Source organism: Priapulus caudatus, unplaced genomic scaffold, assembly GCF_000485595.1.
Source record: "Priapulus caudatus unplaced genomic scaffold, Priapulus_caudatus-5.0.1 Scaffold85, whole genome shotgun sequence".
Lineage (NCBI taxonomy): Eukaryota > Metazoa > Priapulida > Priapulimorpha > Priapulimorphida > Priapulidae > Priapulus > Priapulus caudatus.
Window position 1 is genome coordinate 36941 of NW_014577146.1, and position 20284 is coordinate 57224.

The 20284-nt window shown below is 39.9% G+C and overlaps 1 protein-coding gene across 1 annotated transcript in view; it reads right to left on the reverse strand.

Annotated features, from left to right (window-relative positions):
• LOC106804743 (transcription factor COE3-like) overlaps positions 1 to 20284 on the reverse strand; it is a gene marked incomplete in the record, with an annotated part of 113990 nt that overhangs the window by 14587 nt on the left and 79119 nt on the right.

Consider the following 20284-nt stretch of genomic DNA (forward strand, 5'->3'; position numbering starts at 1 on the left):
TATGGAGAATGGCTGCCTCTTCTCGACGCAGCACTAAAGGCAGTACGATTAGCACTATGGATAACTAAGACTGCCTTATCTAATTATCAAGGCACGTAGCTAAATTAAATAAGTAGTTTTTTTACTTCCGTTCTCACACATTAATGGCGCTTTGTCTATAGGGATTGTTGTTTGACAGTTATGGTCAGTAAACTATGTTCGCTTTTATCGAGGAGCGCGAAACAGTATATGACACGTCGCGTACTCGTATGTTGTGGCGCTAATTTCACGTGTTGACGCTTCGTGATGGATTTATGTGCCAATCTCTTATCTACTTCAGCCACACCGTGCATCAGGCAATCAGCACCCAGTGAGGGCTGGACTACAGGTGGCCCACTGTAATCATAATAGGCGACAACTTCTTCGATGGCATCCAGGTTGTTTTCGGCACGATGATAGTATGGAGTGAGGTAGGATCCGCAACCATTTACTTCTGCAAGTGCCCAACTAGACTGACTCTAACGATCTCTGTTAATGATCCCGATAGTTCAACGATTGCGCGTCTAGCGTGCGACATGTTTAGAGTGATTACGTCACCGTGATAATAGTAAAAAATAAAATAAAATATTTCTACTTTTTCACTAAATAGCAAGCAAATTAATGTCAGGAAGCATAATATCAAATCGTCCAGGCTTTTTGATTTTAACTAGTTGAGAAACAATTTATCAGGTAAGAATTTGACGATACGTTTAGTCCGTTAGTTCTTACTTTGAATGTAAAAAAATGGCAACAACAATTTTACAAATTTTACCATAGAAAATTCGTGACGTAGTCAATTTAAACAAATTATTATCGTCAATGTTTGAAAATTGTTACCCGGCCATTTATTAACACGATTATTCAGCTCGCATTACAGATGCGGCTTATGTATCCACCTGCAACTATAAGATATAGGCGATAACAAATGTTAAAATATAATTCTCTGACTCTCTCTCTCTCTCTCTCTCTCTCTCTCTCTCTTTCTCTTGCTCACTTACTCTCTCTCTCTCTTCCGTCTCCCTCTTCTCTCTGACAGGCAACACTATGCAACAACTGCCTTCCACGCATTATTTCACTGAAAACGTTTCCTATGATTTGGAACTATAAAATTTATCTTTACTAATAACAGGTAATCAAGTAACTTTAAGAACACAACGTGATTTTAGTTCATGAAATGCATCTCTGTATAATTGTCCAGAGAATTTGCGGAACATCAGTACAATTATGTATCTTATAATATATGTTAATATATTAAATATATAAGTAATATGTCGTTTAATTAATCACGAAACATGAATCTAATATTTTCTATTTGTGAGCTCGATGTTATAAGAAAAGCAAAATAATACGGCCACGGTTCCTCGACTTTTTTCAAGTCCTTGTAATTTTCTCACACGTTATTAAACCAGGACAATCCTATATTAAAGCTAATTATGGGTGCTTTTAGGTTCAACTGACAAGAGTATAGTGGAAAAAATAATAAACTATTTTATTAAATTATAAAATAGTACTTAAACTTATACAAAATTCATGCGTAAACCTTAGAGCTTAGGAATAAATTATGCTTAAAATTCGTGCATTATCTGATATCCAAACTGCTTCTTTCCGCTGTCGTTATTGCTACTGACGTGTATATACACAATTTTGTCAATATTCCGTGATAAAATCTAGCTAGCTAAGCCTCAGGCACCACTTGACTTTACACTTTACCAATATTTACTTGCCGTAATAACGTTTGCCGGCGCTCAAATACCCTATTCAAGTCTCCACTTCCTCGACAATTGTCTGGCACTTCCGAAATTAATTTCCCCCTGCAGCAATTACTTATTAATATATTTAGATTGAAGCCTTTCAGTAGTGCTCATTCAATTTTAATTTACTGCTAAACGTTTCTTCAGAAACTCTGCCTCTGTTTAGCAGTGTCTTCAAGAAATTGGCTTGTGGCTACAATGGTAAGAAATTAAAAGCCTACTTGGCGTTTGTAATTAGGAAATCTCGCCGATAATATAGGTGCTGTTTTGATTCGTCTACCGGAACAAAACACCGAACGTATCTCATTAAAATAATCACATTACCGAGTCGGCTGCGATTGTGCGAGGGAAAATGAGAAATGATGAAGTATTTAGGCTCACAATACGGGTGTGTAGCTTCAAAGGTTACTTTACATCAGCAAACTGTTGGGCGTTTAAATAGACGACGTCTGGTACAAAAATCTCCGTGTACAATAATGGCCACGAACGTAACTGGACCAAGGCTACGTACCGAGCTGCTCATTTAAACTCTTCTACGAAAAATTGTAGTACGTGTAATCCCTAAATTAACCACACGCGTCTATCGTTCTGTCTAGATATTCACTCTTCTTGTTTCTTGCCAGCTTGGTGTTACGACCGTCCTTGAACGTGAAAAAGACACAGGTGAAGCCCTCAAGGACCCGCACGTTATTTACGAAAAACAATAGGCTAATTCCACCTATCAAAACATGGTTGGGAGGGGTTCTCAACCTTCTAACAACCTCCTGTTTTGTCGCGCCTAAGCGAATACGACACGTGTTTACCGGCGCGCGCGTGAATAGTGTGTCACGGGCATGAGCAGTCAACTCAAGCGTTGTAATCGTTATACCTGCCGACGCCTCCAGCTGGTCCTACAATGCGCAACATAACGACTGCACAACAGTCGCACGCGCGGCACAGCGGTGCCAAACTCAGTTGGGAGCCAATTAGACGGGATCTCTGATACTATATATTTGCGATCGCACAAAAGCAACAGTTTCCATTACACGTGTCATATTAATTAGCGTCCCATAGGAAGGGCAAGTTAAACCGCAGATGCGTATAACTTTAAATATGAACACCCTGTTAGGAAAATTTAACAGCCTATTATTCACACACGCGTGCCCACGAGCGCGCCTGATCATGATACCTGGGCATGTGTGCGCCTGGGTGTGTGTGTGTGTGTGTGTGTGTGTGTGTGCGCGCGCGCGTGCGTGCGTGCGTGCTCGTGCGTGCGTGCGTGTGGGTGTATGTGTGTGTGTGTGTGTGTGTTTGTGTAGGTGTGTGTATGTGTGTGTGTATGTGCCTGTGGTTTGTGTGTGTGTGTGTGTGTGTGTGTGTGTGTGTGTGTGTGTGTCTGCGCGTGCGCGTGAGTGTTTACGTGCCTGTGTGCCCAATTTATGTACCAATTTATCGTATTACTATTACGCTGTTTTAACTATCGAACGAATTTCGACCGTAAACCTTTCAGAGGACCGACTAACTGTCACGAGTCGCAACTCCTCTACAAAAGTCAACGCTAGTTTTACGATATCGCGCTCGCCAAGTTGCCGTGCTCGAGGCTAGTTGGTACGAAGCGATCGGTATCATGATTGAGTGCGGCACTCAATGAAACAAAGCCAGTAAAACAAAGGTATTTGCGAATGTTTATAACACAGCAAGGCGTCCAATTTTCGCGAATAGCCCAACAGAGGACCACAGAGGCGGCTGTATATCATGGTAGCATCACGCCTCCAGGCACACACGCTATCAGTATCTGAATTACAAATTGCTCATTATTCAGTAAAGGCTGTAACCGAACGAGAGCGTCTCTTAACACGGAGTGAATATCAATAGCTTCGACATCGCTTCGCGCTTTGGAAAAGCCACAGTTGTCAACTTGCGTAGACAGGTAGTAGCAACAGATCTATGTATACTGCTGCTTCTAATATCATGTTTACCAACGATAATCATGACAATAATCGTTGCTACTGCCCATGCGCAGCTTGGATTATTAAGCGTCGCCGCAGAAGAGAAAAATAAGAAATTATTATCAGCTCTTTATGGTAACGAAAAAATATTGAAATTTATTTTCGTAATTTAATACATGTTCAGATGCAGACAATTGGAAGACGCTGCGCAGTAACTGATAACGGTACGTTGACCGTATGTAGTCAGCTGTATAATAACAACCAACGTATGCTATGGCTGCGCACATTGCAAACGACCATACTCGAACGACCGTTGAAATGTCTACTTAACGTAGAAGTACAAACTGCTTATTGGGGTATTGAGGTACACTAACTTGTACGTTAACATACGTCTAGCAGGAACCTCGTCTAACGCGTGCATTACTTCTTTTGCTATAGGTGCATTGACGTCATGTTATTTTTACATTTTTAGGTGCGCACGAAACACAATTTATTTTTTGTATATTAATTATCACCATATTGCAGAAATCTGCTATATAATATGAAGGGACAGCAAATGACCGGTTCACAACTGCATAACTATTTTGGTATTGAAGTTAACGAGAATATTTTCACGTTGACAATCATCTTTGCCCGCGTATTTAGACCCTCGTACTTTGGAAACCCGTGATAACCCCCTTGTCTCGTCACAAACATAGTTCGTAAAATCAGCGATCGGATTTTTACTGGTAGTTTCTATAGAGACAAAGACTCTTAATTGCACGCGCAATCTGTGCTTATGCAAATCACTAACAAGCTACGCTGCAGGCCACTCCCGAAACAAATGTCGGATGAGCAGCATCTCTACTCAATGCAAAGGTCTCATTAGCATTTTCAATTAAAATAACTTAATTAACTAATCACCATATGAAAGTTCTCTGCAGACCTGTTTACGCACCACGACAACACTGATGGAAAAACTATTGGTTAGCCCTAGAGAGGTTGCCACTTTCTCACTAATTAATCCTGGTTCAGTAATTAACCTTAAGACAAAGTAAGCAAAGAATAGTTTGATTAACGCTCCTCACTCGCGACAACTGATTTATAGAAATGGTATTGAAAAGAAAATTAAATACCATAAGTATTTTGCAATAAATCTCGGAAAGTGCCCATAGAATTTTTTATGGCAAACATTTATTTTACACTGTTTATGCTAAGAGATATCCCATAGTACATAACCTCATTAATCGTTTTTACTACCCAAATGATTAAGGTACCCTGTATTATTTACTTTAAATACTAGATTAATTCATTATATAGGCATTGTGAATTATACACCTGCTACATCGGTCCGCCAAACTAATCCTTCCTATGAAATTAACAATTTTTGAAAATCTTGGCGGTGCTAGTAGGAACATGCACGAAAACTCGTCTAGCGAAAGAAATGCACTTTTCGTTGACAATTTTAACTGCAGTATATTCCCCATAGTGGCCAGCTAATCGCTCAGCAAGCGACAAAAGCAAGACATGACATTTCTACCTCTATACAAGAATAGTTGAACTAGTTAAAGTCCTGCAAAATAACACTACCGAACGGAAACAAATTATTGACGTCGTAACTTATTTGTGACGTGTTGTGCTCGACGCGTGCCAATTCAATAGATCATTATAAATTTAGTTACTAAAGAATGGACTAGTCCCGTCTCTTTGAGATAACATGGCATGAGCAGAGTATCAGGACGTGCGTTTAATGGTAATTTTATCATCGCGTTTTTGAAGCACCACAATTTAGCTTTAAATATTTCCGAGCCTTCATCATCAGGAGACAAGAGAGTGGGTCATAATTACTATGTAAACACATGAGCATCGCACATCCGTATGGAATATGTTGACTTTTGCTTCTCGTTGCATCGGTCAGGCCTTCTTTGAAATTAATATAAAATTTTCGCATCTAGTATTAGAGAACTTACGGCAAGATAAACGTGATATCAATCATCCTTTAAATGCAATTTAATTCGGAAAAAAACAGCCTGCAGGGCCCAGTTTGAATAGGCAGTAATCAAGATAAAAACTGGCAATTTTCTACCCTGTCACCCGCGTCCATAGTCACGGTGACTGCTGATTCATCCGTCTTTTATCGGTAGCATCCCTGGGATAATTATCAAAGTTTATCTAGCTCTGCGGGTCGCGCCTCTGGGGGTAACTTTGCTGTTGGTTGTTTTTAGTGAAAGCGCTATGCGAACCAAAGAGGGTTGACACTTTCATTTGAAGGGCTTCTACAGAACACAATAGTCGAGACGTATAGGAACAGTAGATGTGGCTATAATTCTGTAATTAAACAAATATACAAAATTATTTAAAAGGATTTAATAGTGTGCGAAAATATGCGTGTTGCATATTCATAATTAGCGTGTGCGTCTGTACGCGCGGGTGTATGAAGATGCGTGTTCTCTTCTTCAACGAGGCGGGTTGTGTGTGCGTCTACATGTGTTGAGGCAGCAAGTGTTTTCTTGGGAAACGCACTGGGTCCGCTCATTTTTCCCTCTGTCAATCCCTCTGTCTATCTGTCTTTCTGTCAGGTAGTCTGTCTGCCTGCCTGCCTGTCTGTCTTTCTGTCAGGTAGTCTGTCTGCCTGCCTGCCTGTCTGGCTGGCTGTCTGTCTGACTGACTGACTGACTGAACTGACTGGACTGACTGACTGGACTGACTGACTGACTGACTGACTGGACTGACTGACTGACTGACTGACTGACTGACTGACTGACTGACTGACTGAGCTGACTGACTGACTGGACGACTGACTGACTGACTGACTGAATACTGACTGACTGACTGACTGACTGACTGACTGACTGACTGACTGACTGACTGACTGACTGACTGACTGTGTGTGTGTGTGTGTGTGTGTGTGTGTGTGTGTGTGTGTGTGTGTGTGTGTGTGTGTGTGTCTGTCTGTCTGTCTGTCTGTCTGTCTGTCTATCTGCCTGTCTGTCTGTGTGTCTATCTGTCTGTCTGTCTGTTTGACTGACTGACTGACTGACTAACTGACTGACTGACTGACTGACTGACTGACTGACTGACTGACTGACTGACTGACTGCGTGATCGACCGACCGACCGACCGTCTGTCTGTATGTTTGTCTGTCTCCCTGCCTGCCTGCCTGCCTGCCTGCCTGCCTGCCTGCCAGCCTGCCTGCCTGCCTGCCTTCCTGCCTGCCTGCCTGCCTAGAGACGTATGTACTTCATTTGCTTTAAGATTTATGCTAGAATGGCTAGAGAATCAAACAGGGTTCGCGAGATGAGCAGAAATGCTCTCGTTAGAAGAAATTAGTAGAAATAAATAAATCACCAGTAGATTTTTTTAACTGAGTGTTGAGTTAATGATGCGCGCAAAGGCACATTTTCACACACAATTTCTTTAAACCCTTTTCAGGTCAATACCATGCGTTGGAAAATTATGTTAAATTACCATAAATACAAGAGCTTTTCTGACCGGTAAAATACCAGTTAGCGATGCTGGCAAGGCTTGTTATATTGCCACGGCCTATAGCAAAACATTCATGTTACTCGCATTCGCCAATAATCGATAATCGGCCTAGCGGTTCTTCGAATGTGTGATCATGGAGAGAGAGAGAGTGAGCGTCACCACACTGCGGGAACCCGTACCTCGGCATAGGCGTATGATTTATTGCGCCGCTAATGGCCGCTGAATAGGATCGCCATTAACGCTGAATCTCGTAACAGCTTGCCACACCTGGGGCCTCGCGATTCATGATCAAACCAGCGCTTTCTCCCACCGTCAGTCAGCGCGCTTTTTGTCCAGCCAGCCGTACGCAAATCGCATTTCCCACTACTTCGAGCACGTTACCTTTACCCCTGTACCTACTAGCGTCACTCTTTTGCTAGGTTTTCCCTCTAGGGATCGCGAGTGCTTGTGTCCTTTGGAGAGGCTGTCATTTGTTCCCGGTCACGTGCTTATCTCCTCTCCGACGCCGGCAACAAAACGCGCTGATTTTATAAGCATTCTGACGTGCCTTTTTATTATGCCATCAAAAGAGGCAGGAGAAAGAATGGCGGCTGAATGAAATATATGATAACTTGAAGCATCTGTCCATTACGACACATTAGTGGAGGACAAAGCGGTCGGTCGAGTGAAAAATCAAATAGCTCTTGCTAACGACGTGATGCACGCCTGTCAGCTCTGCCATCCCTTTCACTGACACGCTGACAGACACCTAGTGTTTCATGCTTGGTTACCGCTAGAACACACTCGTCTAAGATCGGACCGATCGTGCCCACGGCCACAGTGCTTTAAAAGGACGTATCGTGAAGACTCCGTAGAATTTAACATATAATCAAAAACTTATATTACACGTGGAACACACGGGAATTAAAATCGTCAAAGACTGCATCGTTAAGAGCCATGCGAACGTTTGTTGTAATACTAGTTGAAAATAAGCCATAAAGTTAATCTAACATTTTTATCATATAGATGTATAAAGTATATAAAAGTAGGCTCAAAGAAAACTGCATTCATTGCCAGATATAACGCACCGTGGTTTCACACATTATTCGCGATATTGTTAAAAGATGTAACAAAGGTTTCAGATTGCATTTTGCGTGACTAAGAAATTCTCCGTCTTTATGAACGAGATATGGATAGTGCTATGAACGAGGTCTGCAGCGCAAAACATGGACTTTGGTAGAGGGGCTGCTTATATATTTTTCAGTATACCTAATAGTTATATATATATCGTAATAATTTTGGAATAGCGTTTTACTATAATCCTGATACACTCACCTATACTATGGATTGCGGTATTTAGTTAAATAATTGTTCTTAAATATTTTATTTTTAATATAAATGTTCAATATATATTTTTAATATATATTACTAGCTATATATATGTTAAGGTTAAAAACGTTATCCATTGCGGAAGTGATACTTGCTTGCTATATTCCCGTTTGTCTCGCAATGCGTGATCAACAAGAAAATTGGAGAAAACGACGTTTCGTGTGCTACTGCAACACTTCGTCAGGTGATGCGGCGACGTTGCAAGTGGGGATATATATACCGTGTTATTCAATTTTCTTGTTGACCACCCATTGCGAGACAAACGGGAATATAGCAAGCAAATATATATATATGTTGTTGCCGTAGTTATAAGGCTAACTTTTTTGTAATTAATTATATACGTATATTTTCCCCATTTTCATGATTTTTCGGGGTATGCTAAGTGGTCATAAACGCATAGAGACTATTTACGTGAAAATCTCCCCGGATATATGACAGTTGTGTTTTTATTACAGGAAAAAATAATAAAAATAATTATCTCATTTTTACTATTCCTAAATTGCAACATGCTACAGAGCTCGATCTAAGCGGGAAATAAAAGAGACATATATTATACGCGAACATATACCGAGCTGTCTACGCTAATACCACCCCTTCACATGGCACGGAAGTATATTTCTAAAGAATATAATAACATCATGCATGTTCTCTTTTATAACTGCTTATAGAAATTCTCCCTTAGAATTCACAGCGATTCGCCCCAGGATTGACTTCGGGAATGAGTACGTTTAGATATACGATAGATATAGCAACACGCGTGAGGTGTCACTAACACACATACTATTAGTTTATAGTTTTTCACTATCATGAAAATAATTAACATAAAAGATGAGGAAAGGAAAAATTATTAGAAGCGTTTACACGAGCTGCAATAACACAGGCACAGAGGAATAGCAATTCAGTTAAAAGGACGAGACGATATTTGATCGATTTTTAAATGTTAATTAGTCAAAATGCTAATTGAATAATGATGTAATTGCGATTCCGCTGTAAAATGAAGCGTATGGTGTAACACGCAAATTGGCGCCAAGAAATATAGATAAAAATTACTAACCAACTTAACTAAGTTCATAGCAGTAACCTATTGAATATGAGTTATAAATGCAACATGTCAACATGAGCCATAGCGTTGCGATGTATGATGTAACATTATAATGTAATCGATAATAATATGGTAATGTAGCGCAAATGTAAACGTATTATCATGGCACAGCGGAAAATACGAAAACACATATAGCAGTTATTGCTGTTGACATATCGTGAAATATTCTGTTTCGCAAGAAAAGGCCCATAGAGGAATCTCTCATCGGTCAAAACAAGTGAGCGTCAAATCAATACCAGATAAGACATTTCGTAGCGGTATAATCAGTAGTATGGGATAGCTTGAAAGATACTCGATGTGACACGTGACCTGGAAAAACAGCGTTGGGTACTGCCGATCGAGTCTCGTCAATGCATGACGCTTGCTACGAATATAGACATATTATTGATGGAAATTCTTTTTAATAGCTGAAATTATTACGAAGGAAATTTGCGAACCGCATTTTAAAGTTGTTAACTTCAAACATCAAAAGCTCACTTAAGGTTTGTAAACATTAAAAGGAAATGCAAGTAGGCCTTACAGTAACTACCTCATACATTATGTAATGAATTAAAGCAACAGCGAATGAAATTGTTAAGACTATTGAATCATGCCCCCCTTACTGCTGACAAACTAAAAATTAAAAAATCAATCTGTGGAAAATTAGGGTCATGTGGGACTAAAACTCATACATTTTTACTAAGCACTCACATTTAAAAAGAAATTATTAAATTTCTTAGATTTTCGGCAAATTTGGTAATGAGGAGCCTACTACTGGGATATGCATATTGGATGTGCCATCTGTGCTACATTTAATACGATATGTAATTCATCACGGAAAACAAAGCCTACTTCAATTAGTGTGATCACTCTGGATATGATGAATCCAGCTAATCACAAATTAATTTCTACCATGACGGAAATTGCTCTACGTACACGCAGCGCAGTCGGGTGAGACTAAGTACAACTTGCATCAAGATAACTCGGTGACGAAAACGGCTGGGTATAGACGCGCCTCATAAATTTACTAACCATTTGTAAGCGATTCCTTCCAAATGAAAATGCGTATGATTGCATATTTTTTTTATATAAAATTAACTATTAAATAATCTCGCATCTCGCAGATTAATGCTCACACGCGCTGAATCATCATCACAAGCGAGATTGAATTATTTTTATTTTCATAAAATAATGACTAAAATTACTATTCTATCATAAAAAAAAACTCGCTTGGATATTTCTACGTTTCGCAGAAACTATGGCGGTATAATATATAATAATATAATATAGTATAATATAATCACTATAATAAACGTCCTACGCACGTCTTCCGTTTATTTCTTCAGGCGTCCCATCTATCTATATCGTGAGACTTATCATGGATGCTAATAGTTACACATCATGAGAAACTCCGCCGTCGCTTACATCATGGCCGGTAACGACAGGACGCCGAAAAATACAGTGCTTCGTGATCCACACGACTGCGAGGTTGACACACGGCAGACCACAATACCCGTCATATTAATTAAGCCATACCTAATAGCCTTCATTACATAATATTTTATGCAATTAGTGTAATACTACCTCATCTGAAGGTCGAGTCTGCCGCTCTCCCTGCAATGCTTGGAGTTGTTGTGACAAACATGTTGTCGGATACGCCAGTAACGCACCATCGGACGCCTGCACTGTGTCCGCCAGCCATCCAACCACCAAACAATCACACTTTACTGTAAAATACAGATTGAACGATCGACGCTCGCATGATTATGGCTATCAATTTACCGACGACATTTCAGCGTTGAGTATCAAGTGTGTCATGAAGTCGTACTCATAAATAATATGAGTAAAAACCGCCGGTACGTTATGGTATCAGAAAAGCATTAATTAGGGCCAAGACTATGCATTGAAAAGTGCTCTAGTGAGTCAAAATAAGTTACGACAAAGCAGAATATAATACTTACATGAATCTATCACGAGCATTTGGTAGACACGACTTTATATCCGCACTGACAACTTTCCACGCCTTGTTTCGACATCGAATATACAGCCCTAACATTTCAGTTAACTGCCCAAATACAACACTAGGCACTTCAGCCCCAACACACCAGCAAACCGACGAATCACACAGTGTAAACGCCCTAACAGTCTAAGTATGGGCCACCCAGAAGCACTGATCAGTATCCGGTCGCAGCAAAAGTCAAGTAAATAATCATTCTTCCCGGCTAGGAAATCAGCTTACGCGCATGAAATTTTTGTTAAAGATAAGGTCGTACAATTGCAAGAATGGAGCGATGGCGATGACATCAGATGCAAACGCACAAGATGACTGACCGATCTAAGTAGCGTTGACAGAGTTAAAAGTACAACAAAAAGGATAATCGGCAGCCGATGCAAATAAAGCATGGCCGCTTTAGCTAAATTTTCATGCAGGCTTGAGTTCTGTTGCTTGATACCGAAAACTAGTTGCCGCTGGTTATTTTAAATGCTTATTGTTTTAATGTACGATCCGCTCTCATTGTTTTATTAAAAACTCTACTATGGTAACTACGCAAGGCCACACTCTTCAATAAGGGGATTATCTCCCACAATAATACTAACTCATGATACATGTTCTCACAGCCAATTTTTGTAAGGCCATCCGTCATAAACATATTCAATTGAAAAGTAAACAATACATGTGCAACCTGAAAATCGCCGCATGTCTCTCGGTTTCGCATCTTGAGACAGTTCTGGATTGCACTTAAGAAGCAATTTGAGAAAAAACTAGAAAGAAAAAGAGAACAATGATGAGTAATTGCTGTTATAAGCAGTAATATATCGAGGAATCACGGGCGATTATGGTTACGTAAATAGATTTGTAAAACAACTCACGCCAACATCGCGTATATGAGATCTTAGTCGCCTACCATTATGAATCCGAAATAAATAAATAAATATATACATATACATATTATATATATATATATATATATATATCAATCATTTTTTATTTATTTATTTATTTATTTCCTTATTTATTTATTTAATTATTTGTCATTACATCCCTTGTAATTAGACCTACGATCTTATTTTTGCGTTATAATTACAACAATGTTTTTCACATAGACGCTCTCCAACTTTCACCTCACAAGGCATCAATGTGCACGTTTAAGGCTTCCCGCGTGCACATTAGTATGCTCCGCTGAATATACTAGTAGTAGCATGGCGACGCTGACGCGCAAGCACATAAATAAGCATTATCGCGTTATGATGCGGGGAGATTATGTCTTGCACGACGTGAGGTGAATTGTGAAACCATTTCCGGCATGTCAACCGTGTAAAATGCATTTTTGACGGCAGCCCGTTCCATTATTGTTTTTTAGAAAGGCATCAGGCATGACATGAATTTTCAGCAATCTCCCGCAAGTCGGCCTTTATCTCTGGCGCGCAGCTGATACTTTATTCAGCCATCGCTTGCTCGTTTTCTAACTTGAGAATGAAATATTTGCAGTATGCATCAGGCACGGTTGAAATAAAGCAATAACACTGCTATAGATCGCCACAATTGTGATGATGCATTAGCCCACCGTCTCGTCTCGCTACACCGAGAGCCCTAGGGACGCTATGCGAATGAATATCATCCAATAATGACTTACATGAAAATGGTTTTATATCAAAGGCTTTTGTCAATAGATGATATTTAATTATTTTTATCATTTTATGTCTCAAATTTCACAGAATTATTATTATTGCGGCCGAACAAGGTAATGTAGTCGTCCCTAGTGATTAGAACCTATAATTGTGGTGGTATTTCGGCCTTGTAGATGGCAGTGTGAACAAAAATGGACACATAAATCTTTAATATTTCAATCAAGCGAAAGTTAATGTATTTACACGAGTGCCATTACGACTGAATGGCAAATTAAAAAGCAAGCGATGAAGCAGCGAGCGTCATGTAAATGTAGACGTGACGTGCTGATGCCACGCTTTCCTCCGCATCTGAATAAATAAGTAAAACGCGGTTTGATCGAATGTGCAAAACAAACTATAACTGAGATGAGTTTCTTTCATTTATGAGCTCCCATCAATATTCTCCTAGTTGGTGTCGACGCCTCCCTCAGCGATGGACGCAAACGTCCGATGAGGACTACCCGAGACTACTAAAACGGCATGAGATGACCCAGGATACTCTATACGTTATTTTTACTATTATTGTTTTTATTAATGTTATCCTTGTGATTGGTCTTCTCGATATTTGTCGGTTGCATATTCATTATTTGTATTTTCTGACCGGGGACCTTGCGTTTAATCAAGCACTCTACTACTACTACTACTACTACTACTACTACTACTACTACTACTACTACTACTACTACTACTACTACTACTATTATTATTATTATTTAATACTTATATTATTATTACCACGCCTTGTTGCTCGAGAATTATGTACGATAAGGAAATTTTCCAAAGGTTTTATGCCTCTATTACCTGTTCTAATTAATTTCACATCAAATCATAGGAGAATAAAACTGCTTACGATGACAATATTTATGAACATTTTCCGTGCTATTTTTAGTAATATTGTATTTCATCATTATTATGCTATAAATTATTATATGCTAGAGAATCGCCTAATATATATTATGCAATGGCGATGGTTATATTACATTTGCACGATAGTATAGCTCTGATGGATTCTAAATTTAGCCACTAAGTATCAGCCATTCATTTTCGGGCGTATTGTTATAACCTGAATCATGGCATGCTTAGGCTAACTTTTTATCTCGGAACTAATTTGGCTCTATGTGAATTGTTCTCTGATTATTCATTTATAATTTATATAATATTATTGTTAATATTTATATAATTAACTTGCCATAATTTACTTGTTGGTAAGTGCTCATAGTTTATATCTGGCGAGCCGCATATATGCATTACACTAACGTGATGACGTGGTTATTACGATGAGGTGGTCGCACATACTTTGTAATATGGTGTTATTCATTCAATATGTATTAGCGGTAACGATACAAACATTGGGTATTATATAATTCTGGAATTTAAATATGGGCGGTACGGGTGTAAAGGACTGATCATCGAGGCGCGCGAACACTTACAGGCTCACGTGTGGGATTTCCATTCACACAGATTACGCGATGCACAAACAGCAGACTGAGTAAGAATGGACCACCTCGTGATTTGTAACATCGCCGACGAGTGTTCGTCAGGAAGAATTTAGGGCGCACGAAACCGATCAAATAATGACATACTGTTTGAAGCGTCCCGCTATTGGTGATCATGCCTGATCCATGCAAACAGACTGCACACACATCGCACGCTGCTGTGCGTATATTAGCAGTTTAATGCCCACTCATATTTATTTTTAGTGAGCAGGATTTGAATTTAGCTGCATTTTAATCACGTATGGGTATCGCCAGTACGTAGCTACGATGTCGTTAAAACGTTTACACCTAATTATTATATGTATACTATACTAGCTTTGAACACATTGGGGATCCTCTATATGATGATTTCCGTGCAGTAGATTTCACGTTACAACATTTCTCGACCCGCAGAACAATTACTATCTCATTAACATCCGATGAACTCTCGATGCGAAAGGGGGGGGGGGGGGGTGCTCCTAACTATTTCACTTTGCATGGCGAATGAAAATTTTACAACGTGAGATAGATCTGGCATACAAATTTTTCTCGGAGCCCCGCTACGTTATCTGCTTCGTTCAAACATGAATACAATTCTCGTGGAAGAATGTGAACCACGACGTGCACCGTCCACTGCACGCTTGATCTTCATTTTGTCATCGCTGTCTTTCGCGCCAGTCTCCATTATAAAGGACAGCCTCGGCCTAATGCACCAATCTAAATTATTCAGTCATTTTTGAATAGCAATCACTAATTGATGGAACCAGCGATTAATAATTTATTAGCATAAATGCCCAGAGCTACAATTTCGTTGGCTGCAAATCGCTACTTAGCTTTGCGCTGAGCTCATTAATAGGAACAAAAGCCAAATAGGTCAATGAATCGTAATTTTCTGCTGCTCTCCTGTAAGCGAGGATTAGCAGCGCGGACCATCACGGCGTGGTGGAAGAAGGAAACGCGATTTCGCCCCCAAAAGAGATTAGTCTAGATTAAGCAAGACACCGAACAACCTCCGTGCGTCCCCCGCGACTGCTAGACATTACCAACACTGTTGGTCACGATCTTTGGGGAGCGAAGTCGTAATTTTCTAAGCAAATGTCCTGTCGAATTACATAAGCAATTTAGTGGCAAGCGTATTCCAGGGAAGGCTTAGAGTCACTAGTGACTAATCACGAATTGAATGGGCATGTAATACAGTTGAACACGAGACTTGCTACTTCTAGACTATACTTACGCGTAATACTAATATATATTATATATATATACTATATATAGTATATTTAACTAACGCGGGAAAGATTTTGCATGAACATGTCGATTATACAAAGTGATGTCGGCTGACTTTTTCATAGATTTTAAATTTTCTTAAGAATCTGTTAGTTGAAAGGCTTAACGGCGAGATATAAAATGTTATGTGCGATTATTTGTCGGGAATGTATATGTATGTGTGATATATAATATATATATATATATATATATATATGATTTATTTATTTAATAATTATCTATTTATTTCAGTGTATAGCACAATAGAAATATTATCGGGTAATTTTTTAAAAAAAAAATAATACTTGATTTTTTTAATTGCAGCATCATGCTAGCAGGGATCCGCATTTCCGTAAAGCAAGCTCGCCGTTGATAACTAAGACATCAAACACCAATGATATCATGAATATATATATATTATTATATATATATATACTAAATAGCGTACGAATAGAGGCAGACAACGAGTAGACAATGGAAATGTTTCTGATTTGGCCGCTATCATGGGAAGACAGACCTGTTTCACCGCTGCTGCAAAATCACTGATAGTGGGCCTCTAGGGGGCAGACAGAAGCCTTTTTATGGGCATTTCTCGAGGAAGCTAGCCACGAGGATCCATCCAGTAGTCATACGCGAGCAGGATGCACCTGGCCGGCCGCCGCACGGTTACAGCCAACTGTCCAAACAGGAAACAATCATTTCCCCAAGGCAAAATTAACATGAATTTTTAATTTGAAATATTTATAATTTATACCGATGAAATTAAATCGTGAGGAATCTATAGTAAATTTTTGACAGGCTGAGAAAGTGCTGAGGCGAGAAGTCTTGAAAATGAGGTTTCTTGCGAAGCAAAAGAAAACTCGTTGAATAAATATTACGCAAGATTGATGAGCAACTTAAGAATGAGATCGATGCCGTATAGCGTAGAGGTCTACGAGATCGGAAGGAGAGGGGCGAGGGAGGGTAGTGCGCATGACCACGATTTAGGAATTCACATGCTTACTTGATGATGCATTCAATTTTTAATCTGTGGACGGTTAACAAATTAGCCGGCAAACGAACTGGATAGATTTGTAACCGGATTTTAAGACCGAATGTCGCTTGTTTATCTGTTTAGTAAGTATTTATAATTGAAAAACGCTTTGCAAAGTATTTATCCGATTAACCATAAACACGACGATTGCATAAACATTAATTATTATATTTTCACGGAAGCAATGCTACTCTACCATGAAGGGGAAATGTGCTGGTGTGGTGAAACGATAGGTATATTCGACTAATCTCGCCGTGACGTACACAGATTGCAAAAGATGAGAGTTTTCTTAATCTAATGCAAATGGAAAAGTACTCAAACGCAAATAATCAACTAATGATATACACAAATAAGTATAATACCAGAAGGCCTTACTTGCGCGCGTGAACGTGAATTTGAAACCGAATACATGGTCGTCCAGAATACACCACGAGCACCTCGCAGGTCGTGAAGGGAACGAACAGCTCCTGCCGGCATCTGCTAGCATTGACAGCGTCGGCTGAAGCGCGAAAGGAATCGGCTGGTGGTTATGGTACCCGGAGCGGCGCACATCTGTACACTTCCCCCGAGAGCGTGTGTGAGCGTTGACGCGCGCGGCGGATTTCTGCATGCCGTGATGCCGTGCGTCGCCGCACAGCAACGCCGCCGCACGTGCGGACACATCTCTCCGTTATAATACTATAAACTAAATTCCCGTCGATTAATTCCTCAGTGCGCGATGTTTTTTTTTTTTTTTTTTTTTTTTTTTTTTTTTTTTTCTTTTGACGAATATCGTGTAGGCATGAAGCGGTGCGGGCTTGCTGTCGATTTAAGCACGCATGTTGCGCGAGAGTGCCCCTGGTAATTGGCGGCAGCGCGGCATCGCGCGGCAGAAGCCACTGTGTGCGAGGCTGCCACTGCTGTAACTAATTGTCGCCCAATTAGTGTCAATCGCTTATACCAGACTATAATTTTTGGCCAACCCTTTGTGGTGCTTGCCAGGGGGAAGTTTGTCCCAGGCGAGACCTTTACTTTGTAGTGACTAGCGGGCAGATCCTTTGTTGCTGCCGCTACTCACGGTCATTACAGCGTTATTAAAAGCTTCCAGTCACGCGGCAAGTACATTGATAGAATTATTTTTTCGATTTTCCTCTGGCAATGCCGCGTTTTGACGATTTCTGGCCAGTGCCTTATGCTAAAAGGTTTTCTCAATTTGCCGAAGTATATGTGATTGTTATTAATTTTGTCGGAATTGCGCAGCAGAGGAATTCGCGCACTACCTCAAAACTTTAGCGGCCCTTTGCGCTGTGCCTTTCGCCGAACACTGGCGAAAGTAAAGCAGCGTGTGGCGCGATTCTTGTGTAGAAATTGCGACTGTACTGATTAGAAATTATTACGCTTCTTGAATTTATAGCGATGCAATGGGAAACATTCTAACAGTGCACTGACTATGTGTCAAACAAACGTAACAGGGAGAATGATGTCAAACTATAAACAGTTCAGTGATTAGCCCACCACAGAAGGCCATTTCGCACACAATTCCCTCCACTATTTGTGTACTGATTAACAACATTACAGTAAAAAGAAAGCGACAATTTTTGGCATCGATTAAGAACCTGCTGCGCGTGATAATTGTGTCATGATTTGATATTATTTGGATATAATAAAAACAGACTCACATAGGTATAATGCAAAACTACAGCATCATGAAAATATAAATGGGCGAATTGTTTCGGAAATCCTCGTGCTCGCTGTGGTGGCGAATTTCAGCACGTTTGCCTCGTACATATTAATGCGCTAATAAATTATTTGCGCTTTGGCGCGTATACAGAAACTGGTACGTTACGATTAAACTACAATTTTTCGCGTGGTAAACTATAGGGACGTCGCCGTGCTCTATACGGAAGCGCTATGCAGCATTGTACGTAGCGTACTTGCTCGGCGATTTGCGCAACGCTATACTCGCAAATGTGCGAACGGCTTTTGCGTTTGTCAATACACATTCGTGCGCATCACAACTGGCTGAAAATCTTCGACACGATGATTATATTTCATCTCAGTGATATTACGGCGCCCCGTTTCCAAAATCATGAATACTGATGGCCTATGCTTCCGCGCACCGATTCTAATGTGAATTGAACTATCGGGCGCCTTGACGGCAATCAAGGTGCTGAGATGTATTTTGGTGCAGCAGCCAGGGGCGGGCCGCAACTAACCCAGAGACCGTCGGTCGAGAAGCAGGCAAGCTGTTTTCCTGATTGGCATTCAACCAATAATATCAACAAGTAATGAGAAATTATAGGCAATATAATAACGTAATCACTTCTATAAAGATACCATTGTCCGCGTGTCGCACTGAGAACGTTTTTAATTGGTTTAATCATAAATTATTAGTAACTAGAATGAACCAATTATTGTCAGACTGCTCTGGGAGTAGCTATAGGCTGCACTTGGCGAGCCACACATCTTTATATCAATTTGAGTCCGTGCTGCAGCTTTCGACGAAATAAATACCGCCAACAGCGACCGGCTTGACCAGCAATGTGACATCACATACACAGGCCTAGTTAGACTTGACTAACTAGACATATAAATTATATATTGAAAGCATCGGCGTGGTGCGCAGGTGCATGCGCACTGTCTATATGCGATTAGACCTCGGAATAATAACCGTAAAAATAGTTAGAGATATTTATCATTTGATTTGAACATTAATTGTTTTTAGTGAATGAAAAAAAATTGGAAAGCAGTGTGGGCGTGGAGTAAGTAATATTTAAGCACGTCCTCAAGCATTAATATTCGCAACTTCTCTCAGCCTCCTGCACTCTTTTGATTCGGTAATATAACATTTCAGTTTACACGTTTAAACATATTCAGCATAACCATCCACCGTTGTATTTATAGTGATGTATACGATATGACAGTTGACCAATAAGGCTGTGAAATGTCTTTTAGCCATCAAATAACTGCGTCGTAACTTTACTGACACTTACGAGTGCGTATTCTCGTTGGAAATGATCATCGGATCAGAAGCGTATAGAGACACGGAGTACAATTGTGTAATATTTATGCGTTATTATCATTATAAAATACGAAATAATTAAATAATCTTCCAAGTAAAATAATGATACATTTATTAAGCATGGTTAAGAACTAGATAGAACGACACGAGGTCCTGATGGCTCGTGTCGGTATCAGCTAAAAAAATAGGTGGTTACGATTCCCGTGACTGAAATCAAAACCAAGCTTCG